The sequence below is a fragment of the Micromys minutus genome (assembly GCF_963924665.1).
Source record: "Micromys minutus genome assembly, chromosome: 10".
Lineage (NCBI taxonomy): Eukaryota > Metazoa > Chordata > Mammalia > Rodentia > Muridae > Micromys > Micromys minutus.
In genome coordinates this window covers 25,071,201-25,082,372 of record NC_137979.1, presented here as the reverse complement: position 1 = coordinate 25,082,372, position 11,172 = coordinate 25,071,201, and positions in this window count along the sequence as shown.

Genomic DNA, 11,172 nt, shown 5'->3' with positions numbered 1-11,172 from the left:
AACATTGGTTGGTTACTTTCATAAGTTGGCCCTAAAACAATCCAGAAAGCAGCGATTATTTGTCAAAGGTTTTGTGACTGGGTTGGCATTTATGTTTCCCATTTGGTAACCTGTAGATTACCTCCTTTATAAAAGACACAAGAATGTAGGTGTGAAGGCTCCATGGATGCACCAGCTAAATTTCTCCATTTTTAGAGTTGTATGAATGTTGTCCTCAATAAAGAAGCCCCATTCCCACTAAGTAGAGAGTAATCTTTTGTCTTAGCAACTACCTGGGTGGTTTGCAAATTTCCATAAGAATCTTTGAGCCATCCACTAATTTAAGTCAACTCCATTAGATACAACTTATGTCTGATGCTGTTCTGGTGACCAAGATCTTGGGACTAGATAGACCTTGGAATTAGGATAAATTAAATAACATTGTTCTACTAAAGAAATGTACCAATATAATAAATTGTAACAACATTGTGCTCCATCCATTGATCAGTGTTAAATTCTCAATACACAACACATCCATAGAATATGGCACCTGCCAATTAATAAAGACAAGATAAAATTGACCCAGTCTACCTGGATCTGAATCATCTTCCTCTGTAGTTTTCATCCTGATACTCTCAATTCTCCCCTTCCTCTCTCTTTCTTCTTCCCACCTACACTTCCTTCTCACCCAATGATAAACTTCACCTTATCCTGGACCCACCCTGCTGCATAATGAAATCATCCTACATATCACCCTTTCTGTTTAATTTGTTAAAAAATCAACCTTTTTTTCATCAAATATAAGCTGTCGACAACTACTAGCATTTTAATATCATCCAGACAACTGCTTTTCCTCAAAGTTAATTAGTTTGGGTAAGCTATGAGACTAGTCTTCATTAGAAATCTGAGAATAACAAAATATCTTTATACACAGCAAGCCTAACAAAGCTTCCAGAAATGAGGCAAGTTTTAGAGACAAATCTACACTAGCATAATCTTCTGTTAGTAAAACATGAGAACAAGTCTTCAGCTGTCTGGTCCAGATCAACTGATAGACCTTTAATTTGCAGAAATACAGAATGGTTGGGAATTCTGGCTGGGCAAAGATTATCTGTCAAAAATTCTGCAGTGTATCCCCTTTTGGACAATATTAGTCCATAGGTGAAATGGTAGTTTCTACCCTGCAGCTGCATAGCTACAAAATATTACCTCGCCTGGAGGTAGAGATGTTCAATATCTGCATTAAATACACAAAAGGAGGACTGTTAGGAGCAGATATGTCTCAACAAAAAATAAACAATATTAAATGTCATATTTTATGGATTTCTAATGTTTTTGAAAACTATCTGTCTATATAAGGTAATCTAGACTGTTGTTTGTTAACTATTCTCAGCTATTACTGATGAGAATATTTTAAAACCACCCCAACAGAGAACTGTGAGCCATGAATTTGTTATTTGGCCCCAAGCCCTACGTTTAATCAACTCAGAAGTTTGCAATGGCATGAATAGAAGGACTGGGTCCTAACTTTGTACTTTAAATTTTTGTAACACATAAGATCTATACCAATGTAAAGATATGACTTTAGCTTAGTTACCAAATAAAATTATGACTGTACAAATCTATATAGGTAATTTTTCCCTGTTAAATTATGACCATTTCTAGATTCCTTGTTAAACAACCTTAGAATAATCACCTTCAACCCTCCAAAGTCCAGGGAATCAGGTCAATGACTCTCCAATGACTTCTTTAAGCTGTTCATGGCAATTGAGACATCCTTGGAGTGGTAGGGAAAATGGGGGATTGTTGTGATCTCTGATGTCTATCTTGACTGCATTTGGCTGAAAGTCCCTGTGATCAGGAGTTGAAGCAGGCCATTCAGCCTTACGATGATGAGCTTCACCAAAGCTGTACATTCTGCAATATATAAATCTCAAAACACAATTTTATCATCATCAAGATATTATTTTGTTTGAGTTTCTTGAATCTAGTTTATTTAGGTAGTCCACTCTATCAAATCTGATCCATGTAACTCTAGAAGGAGCCAACAACCTAATATTCTTTTCTAATGATGCAAAGAATAAACCCTTTCTAATTAGCATAACCCTTAGTCTGCAACCAGAAAAGCTTGTATCTTGTAATCTCCCCCAGCTAAATATTATCACCAGACTCAAGATCACCCTCATTTTGAAAATTAAAACAATATAAAACAAACAAATAAACAAAATACCTTATAAGCCTATTTGTAGGTCTCTAATAATCTGTTGTGTCAGGAAATCAACTTAATATTATTTTGGAGCTAACAGTGAGAGAATGTGAACCTCCTGCTGTAGTAACATTACAATAATCACAAATGCTCACTAGCTTGCATTGATGAGACATATGGCACTTAGCAGGGTAATTAATAAAACAATTTAAATACATTTCTATCCATACCAATATCAATAAGTAAGCAACTTGTCAAACCAGGACTTTAACCCAAAATACATTAATTTGTTAAGCTCCCTAGCTGGAGTATCTGACTTTTATTTATTAATAACTTCCATAATATATGTATGTTTTCACTCTTCCTGGTGTACAGCCATTTATTTTTAATAACCTTCCTAACTGGCAAATATTATCATTCTCTACTTGGAGTCATTGTCTACTTGACTAATTATCTCTATCTTAGTTCTGAACCATGGGTGAAAATCGCCACATGATTCGGGTAAGCTCTGTATATGAATCTATCCTAAAAGAAAATTAAACAGCCTTTTAATTTATATATGTATATATATATATATATAAACATATAAAATACATACATATATATGTATAAATATATATAACAAAGCCAGCAGCTTCTATCTCCAGCTCTCTGACCTGCCAGGGCTTATCACAGCAGGGGACCTGCAGCCTGCAAGCCTAGGCTGCTTCTGTGTTTCTTTTGTTTAAGGTTCCCAGGCTTGAGAAAACATGTGACTCAACATGGCAATGGCCCCCTCTTACTTACAAAATGAAACTTTCTCAGGCCGAAAACTTAAATTTCTAGTGGATTCTTGCCTAATACATTGGTTCATCACCTGTTGAGGTAAATGTTAAATATGATCAGAGGCTACCAATTCCCATGTGATCTCACTACTCTTGGTCCAGGAGCAACTCCAGTGGGGACCCATGCACCCAGGCTGATTCTCTGCCAGCCTTCTTCACACACTGTTCCCTTAGTGGATTGTTACCATGCCTGACACGCAAATCATGTCCTGGGGCCCTTTCTATCATGGCATTTTATAACCTAGCATGGCTTTCAAAATGGGGATAGGATGTCTCTCTAAACACTGGAAACTTTGTTCACATCCCCTGTAGCCCAGTAAAATTAATGTTTTAGAAACTTGTAATTTAACAATTAGATTTTATATGTTAAATTATCAATCCACAATACATCCATACAACACATTAACTGCCAATTAATAACGATATAAACCACCCATTTAGATAAGATAAAATTGACTTAGTCCACCTGGATTTGAATTATGTTCCTCTGTAGGCTCCGTCTTGATTCTCTCTTTTTTTTCTTTTTTATTAGATACTCTGTATTTACATTTGAGATTGAGATTGAGATAAGAAGGTGCATTCCCTTCTGATCCCCCTCTCCTCCCAATTGCCTTGTCATTCTCCTACATTGAGAAAACATGTCCTCTCTGAAACAAAAGCCTCTTCTCACATTGATGCCAGATACCGCTATCCTCAGCTACATATGCAACTGGATCCATAAGACTCTCAAAGTGTACACAAAGATTGGTGTTTTATTCCAGGTGAAGGAGGGTTTGGTTGGTTGATAATGTTGTTATCTTCCCATGAGGCAGCAACCCCTTTCAGTTCCTTAGGTCCTTTCTTTAGCAACCTCATTGGGATCCCCAAATTCAGACCAATGATTAGCTGCAAGCATGCTCAGCTGTATCTGTATGACTCTTGTATAGTCCCTGAAAGGGCATCTCTGTCAGTTCCTTGCTTTTTCCCCTTCTCTCTTTTTCCTAGACTTTTTCCCGCCTACCCTCTTTTCTCATCCAATGAAAGGATTCACCTTACCCTGGACCTGCCTTGCTGCATAATGACATCAACCTACAGGACACCTACTAAACAATGCCTGTTAGACACAACAGGACTGATGTGCATATGAATTGCCAGAGACTGTTGTTGCATGCTCAGGAAGTGCAACTGCTGAGCCTTATAAAGTCCCAGCACTTAGAGGGGTAAATGAACATGATCATCTCTCCCTAACCTAAAAGCTACCTCTGATTGCCAACCTGTCACAAAGGAAAATTTAGTTTTCTCTGATAAAGTCTCACTAGTTATATAAACCACACAAAGTATAGTCCCTAAGTCCAGCAGTAGATAGCCAATCAAAGCAAACCTAATAGTATTTTTGGGTCTGGGTATTTTTAAACCTCATTTGTATTTTAGTAATACCTTATGTCTTCTGATTTTATTTTTTATTTCTATGTATATACTTATTTTATTTTATTTTTTACTTGCCCATGTGTTATCTAAGAAGAGAAAAAAATCAATACAGTTAAATGTGTTGGGGGCATCTGAGTGAAATTAGAGGGAGATAATAATTCAAATATTTATTATGATATACACTTTCCCCAATAAAAGTATAAGCACAATATGAAAATAAAAAGCCCACATTTTGAGTTTTACTTGTCATTGCATATGAATTTCTTAAGTCCCCAATATATTTTTGCAAAATAATTTTTGTTGGAATTGTATTTTAATTTTATTGAATACTGAAATAAGTATTTGAAAAGATTTCATCTTGACAAAATTTAATCTTATAGTCAAGGAAAATGGCATAGTAGTATATTTCTTGAGCCTTTCATATCTTTAGTTACTTATAGTTTTGAATCTATAGATTTTACACTCACAGTACTATATGACTATGGAGCCCCAGCCTTCAACTCTATGCTTCTATGTGGATGCAGAGTGACCATTGCCTGATATGCCTTCTGTCACACCTTTCTGCTTTGTTGGACCCTAAATTGTCAAACCACAACCCACCCTAAAAACTGGTTCAATGGCAGCTTCATATATGTATATAGTGCAGTTTTGTGAATACCACCTCTGAGACTTTCTTAATAAAAATTATGGTTTCAGTTCCCTCCATGCAGCTGCAGATTGACAATATTAACTGGAAGGTTTCAGGGATTAATAGTTCACAGTTTTCAATGACAGGCAGTTCATCCACTATGATGAAAACCGATCGCTCTAATCTCCATCCTGCAAGCAATCTAAATTATTTCATATCATATTTTACGTCTTTTTCTGCTACTCTCTTTGTGAGGTGCTTTTCAACCATTTGCGAACCCATTCAAATCTGTTCTCTAATGCCGCATATAGGGAGTTTCAGGTAAATCTCCAGATGAATCTTACAGAACAGCCTAAAGCTATAATGCACAGCATGACCTTTACTTTACTTCCTGATACTTATATATCATAATTTAACTCCTGATCAAATGTAGGAAATGTGAGTGTATGACAATGGAATAGTTTTGAAAAAAAGCAATGAGATGCCTTTAATCATGGTAAATTATTATAACTGTTATTATTTGCTATTGTTCATCTTGATTGTGCCTGAGTTATAAGTAAAATTTTCCTATAGATAAAGAAAATGTCATGTTATAGAATTTAGTACAACCTTTGTATTCACGTATTTTCTAAGACATTGAAATGCATCCACCCATGTGAGAAGTTGATGTATTTTGAAAAGTTATTAGCAGACTATATAGCTACTGGCAATATTTTAATATATACTTTTATATTTGTTTCCCTGATTTTGCTAGATAGGTAGATATGAATCTTATTTAGATTCTCTGGGATTTTGCACAAACAACTATGTTGCTTATAAAATATCTTAAAAACTTATAAAATATTCTTAGGGCTTTATGGCTATGAAGAAACTCTATGATAAAGGCAGCACTTATAGAGCACATTTAATTGGTCTAGCTTAGAGTTTAAGCAGTTAGGAACATTGTGATCATGGTGGAAAGGAGAGCATTGTGCAAGCAGATTTGATGCTAAAGGAGCCAAGAGTTCTGCATCTTGATCCAAAGGCAGTCAGGGGGAAACCATTTTCTGGAGGCAGCAAGCAAGAGACTGTATCCACAGTGGGAATTGCTTGAACATATATATTAGACATGAAATTCCAACTCCACACTTGTGGGTCTGAAGGGTAAAAGTTGGAAATACAAGAGGTTGATGTCAATTGAAGGCCTGAAGATGGTTATGCAAATAACCTTCAACTGGTAGGTGCTTTCTGAACTCCTGAAGGTAAATCCACTTTGCCTAGATGCACCACAATGGGGCATATGTGCAAGACTCTAGGCATGCCCCAAACCCCACCTCCACAGGAGAGTGATATAAACTCTAGCCAGATCAGCCACTCCCTAAGTCCCTCCTCTGTACTCACACGTGGCATTAGAAAAACAACTATGGCCAGTCTTGGAGGAAAGCAGATGGGAAGTGGATGGTTGGATCCCAGGCTGTTTCAAAAGAACAGGACAAAGGAGAGAAGTGCACAAAAATGAAGACACATGTTGAAACCTTCTCCTGGGTCCTGACTCCTTTGACCTCTGTGAATGTTCTATTCTAGAGCCTTATCACAGGCTCTGCACCTTTCTAACAGGCAGGGGTTTATGGCCCTGGAAGGCAGGGCTTTAATCTTGCACCCTACTGAGCATTGGCTTACCTGAGTTGACTGGCCTGGCAGCACCCCGCTGAGATTTGTTCCCAAGCCTCTCAGCCTGAACTCCAGTGGGCCAAGCAGAGTGCAGAATGCACCAGAGGCAGCCTTCCCTGGGACCTGCATTGTGAAGCTCCCTTTCCTGGAGGAGCAGAGAGCGGAAAGGGGGGGCACCATAAATTACAACATACCATGATGTACTTCCTCTAACAAGGCCACAATTCCTAACAGTACCAATCCACATAGTTTAATCATTCGATCCTGTGAGTCAATGGTAGGCAATATGTATTCAAAAACCACAATAACATAACTCAATATATAAATACTTTAGTTTTTTTCTTGTTCTTCTTTGATCTTTGCTACGACATAGCAATGCTCCAAGAGTTAAAAATACACCAAATATGACACAGAAAAAGACAAAGCTGAAATTTTATGTAAAAACAGCAAACCCAGAATTTGGAGTGAAAATTAATGCTACAGAATATAAATATTAGAAAAGAAACAAGATCTCAAGTTACACGTATTAGGAGCTTAGGAGAAAAACAATGCCTTAAAGTCAAAAGAATCAGAAAAATGCAACACACACACACACACACACACACACAAACACATGCCACCACTACCAATACCACCAAGGGGAGATAAAACCTGTAGAGATCAGTTATAATTGGAAAACATCAAAGAAGTCAACAAAAAACAAAAAGCTGATTTTTTTCTGTTTTCTTTGCCTTTATTTTTTCTTTTTTAATACTTTATTTTAAAAAACAAAGATAAATGTACAAATTTTCAGCATTTTTTGCATAAAAATATACAAATACATTTTTAAGGTTGTAATTAAGTATTTGTGGGTACATACACACACACACACACACACACACACACACATATGTGACAATAATATAGGAAAAGAGGCTATTAATTTGAGGGGATAGAAGAGAGACTAGGAGGGGCTGTAGGGAGGAAAGGGGGATGTGATACAGTCCTATTTTAATTAAAATATATTCTTTTTTGTTGTTGTTGTTGAACTTCACACCAGTCACAAAAGAACAGACACAATATGCAGTCACTGATAATGGGATACTAACCCCAGAAGGCTCGGAATACCCCAGAAACAACTCACAGACTGTGTGAAGTTCAACCAAAAAAGCTGATTTTTAAAGAGTAATATACAAGCCATTAGTCATGCTAAAAATGACAAAATTGTACATAAGTCACAAAGATGAGAAATGAGAGGAGGCAGGCTAAATACTCCAAGAAATTTTAAATAGTAACAAAACAATGCTCTGAACAACTTCCCTCCTACAAATTGCTTGTCTAGCTCATAAAAGCATTTACAAATTCGGCTGCTGTGAACATAATGGAGCACATATCCTTGGGTTATGATGAAGCATCTGTCTTTTGGGTATATGCCCAGGAGTGGTACAGTTCCGGTGGAACTATTTCCAATTTTCTGAGGTACCACCACATTGATTTCCAGAGTGGTTGTACCAGTATAAATACCCCCATCAATGAAGGAGTGTTCTTCTTTATTCACATCTTCACCAGCTCTGCTGTCACCTGAGTTTTTGATTTTAGCCATTCTGACTGGTATACGATGGAATCTCAGGGATGTTTTTATTTGCATTTCTATGATGACTAAGGATGTTGAATATTTCTTTAGGTTCTTCTCAGCAATTTGAGATTCCTCTGTTAAGGATTCTCTGTTTAGATCTGTACCCCATATTTTGATTGGGTCTTTTTGTCTTTGAGTCTAACTTCTTGAGTTGTTCATATATTTGTGATATTAGTTCTTTATCAGATATAGGGTTAGTAAAGATGTTTTCCTACTTTCTGTTACTGTTTTCCATTATTAACAGTATTCTTTGCCATAATGAAGCTTTTCATTTTCATGAGGTCCTATTTGTCAATTGTTGATCTTAGAGCCTTATCCTCTGTGACAATGCATCAAGTCTATTTCCTACTTTCCTATTATATAAAACATATCTGGTTTTATGTCGAGGTCACTGATTGACTTGGACTTGATCTTTGTACAAGATTATAAATATGGATCAATTTGCAGTCTTCTACAAGGAGACTGCCAATTAGACCAATACCATTTGTTGAAGATGCTTTCTGTTTTCCACTGCATGGTTTTGGCTCCTTTGTGAAAGATCAAGTCTCTATAGGTGTGTGGGTTTATTTCTGGGCCTGAGATTCTATTCCATTGATTGTCCTGTTTCTTTCTGTGCAAATACTGTGTGTGTGTGTGTGTGTGTGTGTGTGTGTTTTGTCACTATTATCTGTAGTATAACTTGCAGTCATAGATAGAGATTTCCCCAAAAGATTTTTTTATTCTTAAAAATTATTTTCACAATTCCGGGTTTTTTGTTTATTTATATGAAATTCAAAATTGTTATTTTCATGTCTATGAGGAATTGTGTTAGAATTTTGAGTGGGACTGCATTGAATCTGTAGGTTGCTTTTGGTAAGATTGCTATTTTCAGTATGGGAGAGAATATGCCTAATCCTAAAGAGATTTGATGCTCCATGAAAGAAGGATTATGGGGTGAAAGGTGAGGGTAGGTGTGTGGAAGTTGAGGAGCACCCTCTCTGAGGTAATGTGAGGGGCAGAGTGTGAATAACACTTAAAGGAGGACCCAGAATGATTACAACATTTGGAAGTAAATAAATAAAAACAATTAAAAAGCATTTACAATATAGTCAGAAATATGGAGAAGTAAACATTATAATTTAGTAATCACATACAAATTTAAATGACAGTTCCATTTATAGTCTACTACCTAAACAGTCCCTGGGTCCCTGTGGTCTCCATGGCAATGGTAGACTCTTGTCACCATGTCCCTATCTTCTTGGAAACCTTGAAAGGTAGCAGCACTATCTGGAACATGACAGACAATATGTAAATTAAGTTTATTTTCTCATCATGTGAAAAAAAGGTTTAAATGACAAAAGTAGATTCTATATTTAATAGCAATGGCATTATGTGTCATAGCTATAAAATGGAAAGAAAAGCTCTGCTATATGTTTTGACTATCTATCTATTTATATGTGTGTATGTGTATATATATATATATATATATATATATATGTATATGTATATATAGATAGATAGATAGATGAATGCATATGTCTTTAGACACATTAAAAATATTTAACTGACAGATAATGAAAGTGTATTAATACAACATAGTGTGATGAATACAGCATGTAATATAGAAGTTGGGCTGTGTGGAAGTGGATGTGACTTAAAGAGAAGAAGGTAAGGAACGAGAGATGTCAAAAAATTGAACAAAAAGTTAGAAATCAATCCAGAAGTGACCATATTACTGAACCCAGCACACAACGAGCTCAGGTAGAGGCATCAATGTAATTGTGAGGTCATCCAGGTCTGGACAATGTGATCATGCACTGTCAGCTTCACTGCATAATGAAACCCTGTGATGTTAGCCTCACTCTTTAACAAAGGTTAAAGAAGAGTAAGCTGTTAATTTAGGAGTTGTGTCAGATGTAGGGGATGAATGATAAGAGAAAGAGATGAAGTGATGTGATTGTATTTTGAGATATGTGGAAAGCCGCGATAACATTCGCCATCACAAGATGGCGCTGACTTCAATTGCGGCAGCCTGGCCCCTCTCTGTAATCAAACTGTGTGCGAATGTGCAAGAGTGTGTTTGCACCAAGTCTTTGCCCACCCCGGGGCGTGCCAGTGAGACCATGAGTAAGCGACCAATTAGACGTGCTTCCATACAGTCTCTTTCAAGCTACCTATAGCTCTTCTTTCCCTGGACCCTTGGTTATATGCTCCTGCCAGCCTCCAGGCTTTTGACTCTGTCCTTGGCTCTTCTGTGACTCACTGTATAGCCTGGATGTCAAAGAGTTGCAGAACCACCTATACCCCAGCTGTGTTGCAAGATGTGGGTCCCCTGAACCAGTTCTGACTTTCTCACATCTCAGACTGGACGTTCCCACCCCTCCAACCAAGAGCAGAGTCTCAATGCTTCCGTGAAGCCCAGAACCAGCTTGACAGTGGCATGAAATAAGCACATTCAAATCATCCACATTTTCAGAGGAATCATCATCCCTTGTTTCAAGTACACTACATATCAATATTAAATAAAACCAATATGGTATTGGTATAGAATTTACATGTTGATCAATGGAAACAAATCAATTTAATAGACATCAATCCACACATCCATGAATACCTAATATCACATAAAGAACCTAGAAATGTTAAATGAATAAAAGAACTCTTACAGTTGAGAAAGAGCTTTAGCAAGATGGCTAGATATAAAGTTAACTTAAGAAGTCAGAAGCCATCCTTTATAAAAACAATAAACAGGCTGAGAAAGAAATTAGGAAAACAATAGCCATTAAATAGCTATTAAAATTGCCATTAATAATAAATTAGTAACAAACATCATGAATTTTTCAGACAGATAGATAGAACTAGAAAATATTATCCTAAGTGAGGC